Here is a 15,211-nt window from a genome sequence, read left to right as displayed (position 1 = left end):
TTGAAGAGAGGACCCGTCATCGTCATCCTGTCGCTTTCCATGCTGGGGCCATGTGGTAAGACCATGAAGGGTGTGCAAGAGGAGGTGTGGGCATGTCGTAATAAGCTTCGGTGGTTTGTCCTGCCTCTCGTGGGGGAAAGAGAGGCAGGGGACGAAGGGAGAGGCCTAGGAACTGTGCTAGGATCGGGATTTTGGAGGCAAGTGGATACAAGTCCACTGGAATTAGGGGTCTGCTTGGGGAATAGGGCCTTGTACTCATTTGCCCAGCATGTAAGAAGGTAAGGCTTTTTCCGTTGAGTTCCTGTGACAACTTGTTTGATAAAGGCTGTCAATCCTTGTAAGATCCCCATTAGGAAGGTATTTAAAGGAAAATAAGCTGCGCCTTATCCCACATCCCTAAGAAGTCCTTTAAGCCCAATGCTGTAAATGAGAAGGATAATCCCAGATTTAGAAAAAGTCTTTGTAAATCAGGAAAGAAATCAACAAACTTCGGATATTGGGGTGGGGGGGAAGCAGCCGCACAATGGTCATTATGATGTATACAGGCTTTGCGTTATAAGGTGTCTCTGAATTGAATGCTAATGACATCAGGAATTGCTAGAATCTGTGAAAAACCTGACACACAAGAGAGGAAGCGAGAGCGTGCGGGTGCCAGGCAGTGTGATTTGAAATGGTAGGGAAAGATTTTTCTAAAGCCTCAGGCTTTTCCTCGTTCTCCTTCCACCCATAGGCTCTGCAGGGTTGACCGTAATTATGATGACTTTGGATTTTCTGCTATTATCTTCTTAAAGAACTCATCCAGCAATAGATTTGGTTTCTGGCAGAAAGGCAACATGCCCAGGGGTATTGTAGAAACTAGATTTTTTTTCTTTGTATGCCATCATGAAAAATAAAGTTGAGTGAATATCTAAAAACTAACTGATGGGCTAACGATGATAGAATGACAGATATGCCAAATTAAGTGTATCCATAACCAGGCCTTATCCTTGATGGCTACTTAGGCAAGTAGCCTTCATAAAAGCAAAGGGAAAATTATCGGATTTCGTATTCAGATGGAAAAAGAAATTGAATAGAACAGCTCTTATTTTGAACAAAAAAAATCATGAATATGTTTTCTTGTGTATCACTTTTTGCTGAATTCGCATGACCGTATTATTATGATGGTATTTAAGCACTTACTGTGTCATACACTATTCTAAACCCTGGAGTAGATATAAGGTAATCAGATTGGATACAATCCCTGTCCCACATGGGCTTCCCAACCTAAGCAGGGAGGCTGAACAGGTATTAAATCCCCCTTTTACAGATGAGGAAACAGAGGCACAGAGAAGTTAAGAGATTTGCCCAAGGTCACACAGCAGGCAATTGGTGGAGTCAGGATTCAAAAACAGGTCTTCCGACACCCAGGCCTGTGGCTCTTTCCACTAGGTCAAGCTGCTTCTCTGTGATGGCCACTGAAGACAAGTTTATGACAACCAAACCTGAACTGTCTTGATCCTGGAACATGTCTGGAGCTTCGTCTCTACTTCTCCAATTGTTCAGCTCAGAGCAACACACTCAATAAACCCCATTAGTCCTACCTGTAACTGACTTGGTAAGGTTGGGGTGGGACAACGAGCCTGCCTAGAGCATGCTCTACATTTGATTTTGTAGTTAGACCACAACTGGTTGCATCAGTTGCAAACCGTCTTGGAGAGGTGACCCGGTATAGTGTCCTGTCCCCAGTGAATTAAGTGACTCAACAGTTCTGAGATCTTTGCTTCAAGATCCCAAACTCTTTGAGCGAGTTGTCTACATCCGCTGTCTCCACTTCCTCTCCTCCAATTCCCTCCGTGACCCCCTCCAATCTGGCTTCCTCCCCCTTCAGTTAGTGGAAACTGCCCTCAAAGGTCACCAGGGATCTCCTTTCCAAATCCAATGGCCTCTACTTCATCCTAATCCTCCTAGACCTCTCAGCTGCCTTTGATGCCATCAACCATCCCCTTCTCCTGGAAACATCAACCAACCTTGGCTTCACTGACACTGTCCTCTCCTGGTCCTCTCCTATCTCTCTGGCCACTCATTCTCAGTCTCCCTCCCACCCCCCTGCCACCCACCCTCTAACTGTGGGAGCCCCTCAAGGTTCAGTTCTAGGTCCCTTTTTACTTTCCATCTACACTCTCATGGGAAGCAGCGTGACCTAATGCATAGTGGCACGGTCCTGGGAGTCAGAAGGACCTGTATTCTAATCTCGGCTCCGCCACTTTTCTACTTGGTGACCTCGGGCAAGTCATTTCACTTCTATGCACCTGTTACCTCATCTGGAAAATGGGGATGAAGACTGTGAGCCCCATGTAGGACATGGATTGTATCCAACCCAATTATCTTGGATCCCCCCCGGTGCTCAGTACATGCCTGGAACATAGTAAGTATATAACATATACCATAAAAAAACCAGAAACAAAACAAAAAGTTCACTCCCTTGGAGAACTTCAACCACCATCTCAGTGTGAATGATTCCCAAATATACATCGCCAGCCCTGATCTCTCTCATCCTTTGCAGTCTCATATTTCCTTTTGCCTTCAGGACTGTTGGGGCAGTGAGCGTCATGACAGGGTCTCTGCTGTTCAGTAGAAGGAGCCAGAACCAGTAAAGCAGGCAACTTTAATTGCTTCCCAGGAAGGGGTTGAGTGTAATTCTCCTCACACCCTAATTTAAACTGGTTTTGAAGTAATCTCTAACCATTTTTCTAGTGAATAGTCCCAACTATTGGGGACCTGGTTTCTAATCCCTGCTCTGACACTTATCTGCTGGGTGACCTTAGGCAAATCACTTAACTTCTCTGCGCCTTGGTCACCTCATCTTTGAAATGGGGATTAAGACTGCGAGTTCCATTTGGGACATGAACTGTGTCCAGTCTGATTATCTTGTATCTACCCCAGCACTTAGTGCTTGTGATCTTATGATCTTCTCTCCATCCTTTTAATAATCTTCCTCATGCATTGTTGATCAGTCTCCAACTTTTCACATCCTTTTGGATAGTGGTCACCATTAAACATGGCTTGGATCCCTGTGGAATATAATGGAAGGATGAGTTCCCAGACCTTGAATGACATTCTTGGGTTTTCCATCTCAGTAATATTAATAATAATAATAATAATTATTATTATTATGGCATTTGTTAAGCAGTTACTATATGCCAGGCACTGAACTAAGTGCTGGGGTGAATATGGGTAGATGTAGTCCCTGTCCTGCAGAGAACTCATGGATTTAATTCCCATTTTACAGATGAGGTAACTGAGGCACAGAGAAGTGAAGTGACTTGCCTGAAGCCGCATAGAAGACAAGTGGTGGAGTCAGAATTAGAACCCACGACCTACTGACTCCTAGGCCTGTGCTCTATCCACTGTGCCATGCTGCTTCCCAGTAACAGGTTGCCTATATATTTTTTAAATGATTGTACACCATTGACTTACGTAAAATGCAAGGTATTCTTGTCAAACTAGAACCCAGAGAAACAACAGTGTGACGCTTATCCTGCTTACTTCCATTTTTTGTAGTTAAGGAATGCATTATGACATTATTTTTTCTTTTAAATTCCCATCCTCAGCCCACTATCCATGAATCTACATAGACCCTTTACGAGTTCTCTGAAAACTAATTTTGTCCTTTAACACGCTTAATGTTCCCTTTAGCAACTAGTCAGGGACCTCTTGCTCAGGTGTCTATCAAAACCATTTTCTCATTCAGCTTGTAATTAACTAGGGCCCCCAGGGTTTTTCTGTTGAGGTTATATAGTCAGTTTTTTCATTCCTGCTTGAATTTCAGTGATGCTATATATTGGGCCCTCACCATATGTGAAGTATATGTGATAAATGACATGTAAAGTCTCTATTTCAATGCACATAATTATGTAAAATCTTTGGGTAGTGCAAATTTATAGGTTAACTTTATATTTACATGTCTTCATTTGGGGATTTTAAAGACTATTAGGGCTTTTTTCATGCAAGTCTGTAGTTTGCAGGTTGGTATATATCGTTTTCTGTCTCTTTTTTTAGTGGCATTCAGTGAATATTGAATAAAACATATGCATAGTCTTCCTCGATTTCAAAGTGATACCGTTTCCGCTGGCCCACTTGAGTAACAGGACTGTCCCATTAGGAAACCATTGTCACACACCACACACCAGGATCGTGGTTCAGGACAGATCCCCTCAATTAAGTCTTTTAATTGATCCTCTTAATTTATCCTCTCAATTTAATTGATCCTCTCAATTAAGTCAGTCTTTTAGACTGTGAGCCCACTGTTGGGTAGGGACTGTCTCTATATGTTGCCAATTTGTACTTCCCAAGCGCTTAGTACAGTGCTCTGCACATAGTAAGTGCTCGATAAATACGATTGATGATGATGATGATGATAATTAAAGAGACCCACTGGCCCCACAAGCCAGGGTACACCATCCCAGCAGAGTCTGGCAGGTACACACCTTTGCAGCAAAGACACATACCTTTAGAGCTAAAGAGACACAAACTCCCAAATGCTTCTCAGACTGCTCCCCTTAGTTCCCAGTCCATCCAAGAGTCCTGCATTCTGAGCAACGTTCATCTTTCTTTAGATGATAGTATGCTGGAACAAGCGGGACCCCTTCTGCAAAAGAAATTCCTCTTGTGATGATATCAACAGTATGGATTCCTCCGCCCTCTAATGATAGCAACACTTTCCTTGAGAGATCCTTGTTTTGATGCTGGTGTGTGTGTGAATCCTCTCCTTAGGGAGTTCCAGAGATGACCAGATTGTCCACCCTGGACTGATGCAGGCTCAGCATGGGTATCTCGCTGCTGTTATTTTGCAGCTGGTGTGCCATGTGCCCAGTGGCCCCAGTGGACTACTGGTAACATACCACTGATGGTGAAATTTACATGGGTGTAATGGGCTGAAAATGCCAATACTGTGCTGAAAATCCTAACCACCACACGTCCACATGATTGTAGAGAAGCAGCGTGGTGTAGTTGATAGAGCATGGGCTTAGGAGTCAAAAGGTCATGGGTTCTAATCCCAGCTCTGCCACTTGTTTGCTGCATGACCTTGGGAAAATCACTTCACTTCTCTGTGCCTCAGTTAACCTCATCTGTAAAATGGGGATTGAGACTGTGGGACAATGTGGGACAGGGACTATGTCTAACCCGATTTTGCTTGTATCCACCCCTGTGCTTAGTACAGTGCCTGGAACATATTTAACAAATACCATAATAATAATAATAATTATTATTATTATTATTGGGCTGAAGTGTTTGCAGTTTACGGCAATAATACCACTTTCACTTTGACTCATGTACTTTGGAGTGTCTCGGAGGTGCTACTCCCAGGGAGAGACTCCTTTGCAATATGGAGTGTGCTAAGGTGGTCTGTCTCTCAACATTCAAATGTAATGCTTAACTTAACTGCCTTCTTAAAGTGTCTTCTCTTGCCCTTCAGTTGGCTCTTGTGCCTGAGGAGTTGCCCAGGGATTGGGAATGGAGGAACTGGGATCCAGAGAAATGCAGTCAGATGGAGGGGGTGGGGGGAAAAGGGGGAAGAAGGATCATTAGCTTTCTCTCCACAGCAACCTCCTTATCAAACTGTCCTGACCTCCCCCTCTACCTTTCCCCCAGGGATAAAGAGTTCAAAGAAGCCAGGATTTTACAGTCTCACAGATCTGTTTCTTGTGGCAACACAGCAATGGCAGCCAAGATCTGAAGTAATAGTATATGTTGAGCACTTACTGTGGGCAGGGCACTGTACTAAGTGCTAGGAGAGAATACACAGGTGGGAATTTAACATGGTCCTTAACCTCATGGATTTATGATGAGGGAAGCAGTCTGAAGATAGTTGAGAAGGAAGTGGGAAATCTATTGTCCATGGAGAAGAAAGGAGCTCGCAAAGTGCAGAACTCTGAGCAAGCTGCTTACATTTCCATGTCTTCTTGTGTTTGCCCCTCTATCTACATCTAAGAAATCCTATATGATTATCTCTGCAACCTTTGATGATGCTTGTAGCTGGTTGAGTTGCAAGAGTTAATTGAGCAGGGGCTGGAGGAGAGGGGGATTGGAAATACCCCATCCTCAGCCCACAGCGCTTACGTACATAACCTTACACTCTGCCATTTCCCTTAAATGTAATTTATTTTAGTGTCTATCTCACCCTTTGTAGACAGCTCCTTGTGGACAGGAGTTGCTTACCAATTCATATTGTATTTTCCCAAGCACTTAGTACTGAGCACACAGTAAGCACTCAATAAATGGCATTGATCAACTGAAGTTTTAGTACCAGAGTTCAATTACTTCCTTGTGCTCCCACTTGGCTGCAGATAGTAAATTGAATAGGAACCAGACCTATTTTATCTCATTTATGGTGAGAAATGCATCAGACCAGGAACCCCTAATTTTGACACGTCCAACCATGCTCTCTGTGGAGCAGTCTTAAAATCTTGCTGAGCTTTTGAAGGCAGTCACATTTGTTTCAGAATTCAGACATACTGATATCAGTCACTTTTGGGCCGTTATATGAGAACTGACTGGAACTTTTCTTCCATCTACTGCAAAGATCAGGTCTGCCGTGCCATGGTCTGAAGCCACATTGTGTTTCCAGAGGTACACGATCAATGATATTCTTCAGAGGCTATTATTTAATGGGAGAAAACAATCATCCTTGTGTAGCATTCATTTTGGCTGATGATTGCATTTCGTTCCTTTAGGTGCAATGTCTATCAGAGTCATTGGACTGTGGAAAATATTCTGATTTGCTTGGATTGTTCATAGCCTTTCTCAGTTATCATATACATTTCCAGATATGATGGAGGCTCCCATCGAACATAACAGATGAACTTTGGGTCAGTTGTTTCCAGCATGTTAGAAGGTGCTTAAAGAGGCCAAGGCATGTGAGGTAGGATTGATCTGAGTCTGTGAAAAGATTAGCACCGCTTGTATTGTAGTGCTTAAAACTGCTTTTCACATATCTCACCTTTGCTGCCTTAATGTTTGTATCCTCAAAAGACTGAATAGCCAAATGGCAGATCTAATTCCAAAATGACATGTTTTGTGCCACAAGATCTCAAGCTCTAGTAGCGTTGTTGGATCACACTTTGAGGTTGGTCTCTGATATGTCTTGGTACCTTTTCATCCAGTCACCTCTGGAGCATGCTTAGTGCTTATCTCAACATAAAATGATAATAATAATAATTATGGTATCTGTTAAGTGCTTACTATGTGCCAGGCACTGTACTAAGCCCCGGGGTGGATACAAACAAATTGGGTTGAACATAGTCCCTGTCCCGTGTAGGGCTCACAGCCTTCATCCCCATTTTACAGATGTTGTAACCAAGGCACAGAGAAGTTGTGACTTGTCCAAGGCCACACAGCAGACAAGTGGCAGAGGGGAATTAGAACCCATGACCTCTGCACACCTCTGCGGGAATGCTGTCCGGATTAGAGGCATTTACATTTGAAGTTGGATTTACGATCTTCTGTATTTGTCACGTGGCTGGTAGAAATATGAAGTGATTATTTTTTAAGAAACTTCTCTAGAGCACATAGCAGTATACAGAATCATGGATGACCAATTGAGAATTTTATAGAAGTAGTCAATCCATTAGTTCAGGTCAGCAGCCCAGTCATCAGCTAGAGAAGCATCTTGGCCTGGTGGAAAGAGAACAAAGCTGGGAGTTAGGAGACTTGGGTTCTAATATTGCCTCCATCATTTGCCTGCTGTAGTGGGCAAGTCACTTCTCCATGCCTCAGTTTCCTCATGTGTAAATAGAGATCAAATACCTGTTCTCTCTCCCACTTAAATGATGACACACTTGATTATCTTGTGTCTAAACTAGCGTTTAGAGTGGTTGGCACATAGTCCACGCTTAACAAATACCACAGAATATTCTTCTTCTTCTTATTAATACTATTATGATGACTTGGCATTTAGGATGGAACCAGCTCCTTTGGACTTTGGTCCACAAACTGCAGGATGCTCTTTGCAAGGACAGCAAGTTGCTTTTCGGTCAGCAGCTTGAATCTCCTTGGCTTTCACTGTTCACCATTTCTTCACCTGACAAAGTTGTGCTTGTACTAGCAGCTTGGTATGCTGGCATGTCGCTTTTTCCTGCCATTGATCAGCAATTTTTTGTTTGTTTTTTCCAGTAGTCAATGTTGATTTGTTTTTTGTTTTTTTTTTTTTGATCTGCAATAGCTGGTTGGCCTTGCTGTCATTTTATTGGAAACAGTTCTAGTGTTTTCTCAAAATATGTGCTGCTGGAGTATGCTAGTGAATCAAGAATCAGATCCATTCTCTTGATGCGTTTGTGGTTGGTAACCAGAGCCAAAACCAAATTGTATAAATATGGCAGGTAGTCCAGAATTTTCTTCACTGAAGAGATTTTCCTAAAATTCCTAAAAATAAAAATAAAATGGAACACATTCCAAGGGGTGTTTTGGACTAAGACAATCTTCTAACCCTTTACCTGCACTTTGACATATACATCCCATTAATAGAATTCCAGCAGGGAAGGTTGGAAAGACTTATTGAGGCTGTGAACTTACTGGAAGACTTAAATAGCTCTGTGGACATTTACTGGTAGTAAAGATATTTCAATAACAAAATTAGCGTCACTTAGTGAATCATATATTCCTATTAAACATCCATCTTTCAATTATCTGAGCTGCTGCTAAGCCAAGCATCTCCCATTTCAGAATACGGTGTTAAAAGTCTCAAGAACATGTGTATTGTCAGAATATTTCCAAGAAAACCTGCAACTTTAGTGCAATGTAGTGGTCAAACCTAACTGTAAGAAAATAGGAGCTGTGTTTTTAATTTGTGGTTCATTAAAGGCTCAGTTTCTTCCCAAGAATTCACCCTTCCATTGTTTTCTAGTCCACTACAGCGTGGACATGGGGTGGCTTGCTGGTCCATCCTTACTAGGGATTACAGAAACTGAGAGAATAATAATAATTATGGTATTTTATGGTATGGAAAAGCAGCATAGCTCAGTGGAAAGAGTATGGGCTTGGGAGTCAGAGGTCATGGGTTCTAATCCCAGCTCTGCCACTTGTCAGCTGTGTGACTTTGGGCAAGTCACTTGACTTCTCTGTGCCTCAGTTACCTCATCTGTAAAATGGGGATTAAGACTGTGAGTCCCATGTGGGACAGTCTGATTACCTTGTATCCCCCCAGCGCTTAGAGCACTGCTTGGCACATAGCACTTAACAAATGCCATTATTATTATAATTATTATTATTATTATTATTTTTATTATTGTTATTTGTTGAGCACTTACTATGTGCCAAGCACTGTTCTAAGTACTGGGGTAGATGCAAGATAATCAAGTTGTTCCACATGGATCTCACAGTCTTAATCCCCATTTTACAGATGAGGTAACTGAGGCACAGAGAAGTTAAGTGGCTTGGCCAAGGTCACACAGCAGACAAGTGGTGGAAGCGGAATTAGAACCCAAGTCCTCTGACCCCCAAGCCCATGCTCTTTCCATCAGGCCACGGGGCTTCTCTGAGAAAGCCCAGCCTCCAGGGAAGGAAACCCTAAGGCATCAACTTCAGTAAAAGCTTTGTATGTGCTTCTGTTCTTTAGATTTGAATACCACACTATCGATATGTACATTTTTGTCATTGTGTGCGACTGACAGTTATTTCTGTATTGCGTTTAAAGGTGGTCTTTCGCTGCAGTATATAATTTGTGACTCACAATGCCTGGCACTCTTCCTTTGTGTCTCCCTCTGCATCACAATCTTCTCATAGCTTCCACTCCTAGAAATTGCTTTGTTTGTGAACCTGTATTGCCACCTGATGTTAAATATTGCACAAAGGTGGTACTGGTGGAATTTAAGTCAGTTGAGGAATCTGTAACAGTCCAGGTTTCACAGGCAGAGAAAAAGGTCGAACACGACAATTGCGGGGTACACCTTCAGTTTGATTTTGGTACCATTTGGATACTATTTTGGAGGCACTCTTGGTCTTTGTGTCTCCCAAAGAGCACAGTAGCTTTCATCGTTTCCTTTTGTGGCTCTTTTCAATCTATACTGTGAGCCCACTTTTTAGACTGTGAGCCCACTGTTGGGTAGGGACTGTCTCTATATGTTGCCAATTTGTACTTCCCAAGTGCTTAGTGCAGTGCTCTGCACATAGTAAGCGCTCAATAAATACAATTGATGATCTATACGTCATTGGACAATGTGCTACTCAGGTTATAGAATTCGGCAGTCAACTCTCTCTCTCCAATCATTGCTTGGGTGAAGAGTTTTCCAGGTGTGAGTTATATTCAGATTATTTTCTGCTAAGAAAGAGAGAGATTGGGCTTGCTAAACTACGTTTGGCAATTGTCACATCAGTAGTAATACTTAAAATTATAGCATTAAGTGCTTACTATATCTTAATATTTTATATCTTATATCTTTTATCTTTATATCTATATACTTGAGAAGCAGCGTGGCTCACTGGAAAGAGCCCGGGCTTTGGAGTCACAGGTCATGGGTTCGAATCCTAGCTCCGCCACATGTCTGCTGTGTGACCTTGGGCAAGTCACTTAACTTCTCGGAGCCTCAGTTACCTCATCTGTAAAATGGGGATGAAGACTGTGAGCCCCCCGTGGGACAACCTGATCATCTTATATCCCCCCAGTGCTTAGAACAGTGCTTTACACATAGCGCTTAACAAATGCCATCATTTTTTTATATACTAATCTATCTTACCTCCATTTTACAAGTCAGGAAGTAGAGGCCCAGAAAAGTGAAATGACTTGTCCAAGGTCACACAGTAGGTTAGTGGCAGAGATAGGACTCAAATCCAGGTCTTTTGAAACTGTCCTGTCCGCTTTCCACTAGACCACATTGCCTCAAGAGCTACAAAATTAAAGGAGAAAAGTGTAATCATTAAAAATAACTTATTTTTAGAATGGAAATATATAAGCCATCTGGGAATATATTTTACAGGTCAGGTATAAAGGCATGGGATCTGTGAGGAGGAAGCAACCATTGCCGCCTGAGGAGATATAGTTATCTTTATTCCACTGATAAAGATTTAAATAATCACAGACAAAGTTATGGTTTGGAATTAAAAGTTGTAACTGTAACAGTGATTTTCAGCTGGGTTCAGCATTTGGTTTGTACCCACATTTGCATCAAATAATAATGATAGTGATGGCATTTGTTAAGCACTTACTATGTGCCAAGTACTAAGCCATAGTGGAGGGGGGATACAAGGTGACCAGGTTGTCGCATGTGCGGCTTACTGCCTTAATCCCCATTTTACAGATGAGGTAACTGAGGCTCAGATAAGTGAAGTGACTTGCCTAAGGTCACACAGCAGACAAGTGGCAGAGCCGGGATTAGAACCCATGACCTCTGACTCCCAAGCCCGTGCTCTTTCCACTGAGCCACGGTGCTTCAAATAGTGAACATGGCCAGAATTCACCATTTTGATTATACAGTCTGGCTCAGAGCCAGTTTTTTTTTCCATTGTTGGTGATGGCAGTATCAGTTTATTAGTTGACCAGGATTTATTGAGCACCTCTGGAATGCAAAGCACTGAATTAGGTGCTTAAAGGAACACGTTGAATGTTCCTTCCAGGTAAATTGGTACATGAACCTCAGTAATCTGAAAGTCGCTACACCACCAGAAAGGGAACATTTTATTTCCTTCTCTCAAACAATATCAGGGCCATGATTATTTTTTATCATGAGTCATACCAACTATTTATGCATTTAATATTCTTGTTTTGTACTCAGACCAAAATAGAACACCTGAAAATTGCCCTCTCTTGCATGACTTGACTACATATTGGATATTTGTCCTCCTCCTAATAATAATAGCTATTTGCAAAGTGTTTTGAGCTCCTTGGAAGAAAGGTGCCATATAAGTGGAAAATATTATTGCATTGAAAAATATTCAATTTGTTTTCATTCATCCCTACCACAGGCTCAATCTATATGCATATGTGCTTGGTCTAAAAGTATGTTTACATTTCTCTTGGTTTTAGATCATCAGTGTACCTACTGATCGAAAAGCTCAAGAGAAAAATATCACTCAAAGTAACAATTATGCTGGAAGAGGAACCGGGAGATTTGAGAGCTGCTGGATGCTAACACTGCTTCATGGCAGCATATTTGAATAAAGACCCACCATTAAAAGGTACAAATATGAGAAACCTCTCTTAGCATCATTTTGACACTAAAGTATCTTTCATATGCTAGAGGTATGTGGTAAACACCTTCAAAGCCATTAAAGCCTTAAGACAGTGAAATTAGGGCCATCTTTTACCGTTATCTTTTAGTCAAGTATCACATCGTATTCAGGAGAAAGAGGGGCTTGCTAACATTTCATTTCCTTTTTTCAAGAGAGGGTGGGCCAAATTTCCATATTTTGTTGAGGTCTGAGGTTTTGTTTTTGAGGGGGAAAAATTCCATTATTAGAAAAAACCTCCATTATTACTATTTCCAGAAATAGAGGCCTCTAATACGGCTGAGACGGTTCCACCGCTCTGCCTTTAATGGAGTGAGCAGATTGCAGTAAGAATGTGATGCTGCTCAGTAAATTTAATGACTTTATGAAGATAAATGTTTCCCTTCCGAGGCCCCTTCTTGTCAGAATACATTTAATACCACCATTCCTTTGAGAACTAAATTCCTGTAGCACTTTGCAGCATATTAACATGTTTTTCTCTCCACATGAAATTGCACTTCAAGCAAGAAATAATAATGTTTCTGCATCCCCTTGTACATTTTTATTACTGCCAATGAATAGGAGTAAATTAACTATTATGGCTAACATTATTCACGGGGACAAATTCCTAACTCATTTTACAGAGAATAATAAATAACTGAATGAATAAGATGCCTTTAATTTCACATGTGAATTATCAAAGATTCCTCCGAGTAATAGAAAAGAGCCAGTCATGTTTGTATACAAAATACAAATATATGTCAAACGTTTAACATTACTGAACATATGTTCGCTGATCTTCATGTGTTTTTCTTTATCAATATAAACTTGCTGCTTATGCAGCATTATGGAAATATATTCCCATTCTGGGATCATTTGCACCTCTTAGCTATTGTAATTAGATACATATAAAATGCAATACGTTTTTCAAATGATTAGTTACAATGCTTCATTCATTCATGTAACGTTCCTTGCATGAACCTTCTAATGGACCAATTGCAAATTGCAGGAGATTTGGAGAAGGGAGCATTAGGAAACAAGCAATTCTGAACTCTAACGGTGTCCACTGAGCAAAACTTCTGAAACGGTAAGGAAAATTTAATTAGAAATTTAAGTGGGGGCATAATTGAACTTAATGAATGAGCAGCTACAATCTTCATTCTGATCTGCAGGAGTATGAGCTGAAAATTTCCAAGTTTATCTCCAAATCGTGAGCATCACATTGAAAAGTTTACTGTCTGTCAGATGTTTCTCTTGGAACTTTTTCTTTTGAATAAGCAGTAGAATTAATGGAATTAATAGAATTTCTGAGGCCTGGTATGTGAACAGGTGGTGATTGAGAAATTACCTAATGAATTGTTTCAAACCATTGGTCCATCTGAACAATCCGGGTCCAAACAAATTTTTACTGTTCTTCAAAGTTTATTGAATTATCTGGTAATAGGTGCAACTTTCAAATTTGCTCTGCGTTTTTAGACATATATCACTGTCTTTTGAGATTTGAAGGTGATGTTATTGAATTGACTGTCAGATTCTGGCTATGGGGTTGTGTGTTTGAAGACAGATGTGTGACTGACAATCCAGATTGTCAATATTCCCAATGAATGTAAGCAGGGTCCCTTACAACTCTGTCACCTTTGCTTGAGTGCATGGTGCTGTTTTCACTTTTGCGTCCCTGTGCTATGATTTTTTTGGGAAGCCTCTGCTCCAAGAGAGTCACACCATTTCTAATTGCTGTGCTCCAGGATGACATGTCTTCCACTTCGGTCTTCCAGCTGACCATAATTATGTCATACTGTCTGAGGGTTTGCTTCTTTGGGTTTTAAAACATTTCTTTTCCTTCATCCTGGCTGACAGTTTCTCCATTTCAGGGCAGTAGCTCTTTGGGCTCTCTGGGAGATGTCAATTCTCATGTCCTGCTCAGGGAAATTGTGGGTGCAGTGAGCTTTTGCTTCTGTTGCAGGTGAACTGCCATATTTTTACTCTGATTTTGCAGGTCATACTTATTTAAATATGATTTGCATTACCTATAATTTCTCATGACTTTCTTTAGCTGTCAAAGAGTTCTGGATGGGGATACTGGAGCAAGGAAATGTAGAATTCTCACAGTTTCCTAAAAGGCTTGAGGAGTTAATTAAAATGTTGAAAAATAAGTTCTGTGAGGAAAACCAGAAATAATAGGTATTATTTGCCTTGGAGGAGAGAGGATGAAGGGTGACTTAATAAGGGTGTTTATATAAAAAGTTGAACTGCAGAAAGTGGTGGCTTGATGTTTCCAAATCCGCTCTCTATTCAGTGAAAATAAGATGACACTGGTGAGGAAGGTTTAAATGAAGATGGTAGGCTTGGCCTAGATGATTGAAAATCCTTTGTACCCAATGTTTTCTGTGAATGCACGGTTTTAGAGCAACTATCTTTTATAATTTTCTCCTTTCAAGCTTTGAATCTTATCTTGCACTTTTAATAACTTTAAACTTTAGCAATCACAAAGCAAATCTATAAAAATCACATTTACCTGATTTATTTTCCAGCAAGAAGTAGTACTGAGTTAAAAGGTCCTTTTTCTCCCTCAAAATTTTAAAATTGTACTATTTGGAAACGGTACACTACATTTAACTGCATCATGCTAGCGGTCAATCCATCTATCAGTCTGGTATTTATTGAGCACTTACTGTGTGCAGAGCACTGTAATATCATGGTAAGTGCTGCAGTATTCCTTCTTATACCAGAAGAAAAGGGCCACGTGGTAAGCAGTGTAACTAGTCTTGATCTTTAGCATTCTGGATGTGAAAATGATTCACTAGGCAGTTTTTAGTGACACACAAAACTTAAAAATGAAAAGAGAGAGAGAGGGAGAGAGAGAGAGAGAGAGAGAATGAGAATGATAATGATCTAAGTTACCTTAGAAGGACAAAAACACTCTTTAGGCAAACTTAGTTTGGATCATAATGATTCACACCTTTTCTGTAGGGAATTAAAGGACAAAATAGCACAGCCCCTTAGTACTGTTTCCACGACTGGGAGATGCGAGCAA

General features: G+C 41.0%; 1 long non-coding RNA gene across 1 annotated transcript; it reads left to right on the top strand.

The window, feature by feature from the left end:
• Nucleotides 1–637: 637 nt before the first annotated feature.
• Nucleotides 638–13,265, top strand: LOC119929514. Its single transcript, XR_005451571.1, has 3 exons — nucleotides 638–673; nucleotides 11,996–12,147; nucleotides 13,187–13,265. It is a non-coding gene; the product is annotated as an uncharacterized LOC119929514 (long non-coding RNA).
• The last annotated feature ends 1,946 nt before the right edge of the window (nucleotides 13,266–15,211 follow it).

The sequence above is a fragment of the Tachyglossus aculeatus genome, chromosome 6 (genome assembly GCF_015852505.1).
Source record: "Tachyglossus aculeatus isolate mTacAcu1 chromosome 6, mTacAcu1.pri, whole genome shotgun sequence".
In the NCBI taxonomy this organism is placed as follows: domain Eukaryota; kingdom Metazoa; phylum Chordata; class Mammalia; order Monotremata; family Tachyglossidae; genus Tachyglossus; species Tachyglossus aculeatus.
The sequence above is the reverse complement of the archived record's forward strand: the minus strand, read 5'-3'. Positions and strand labels throughout refer to the sequence as shown.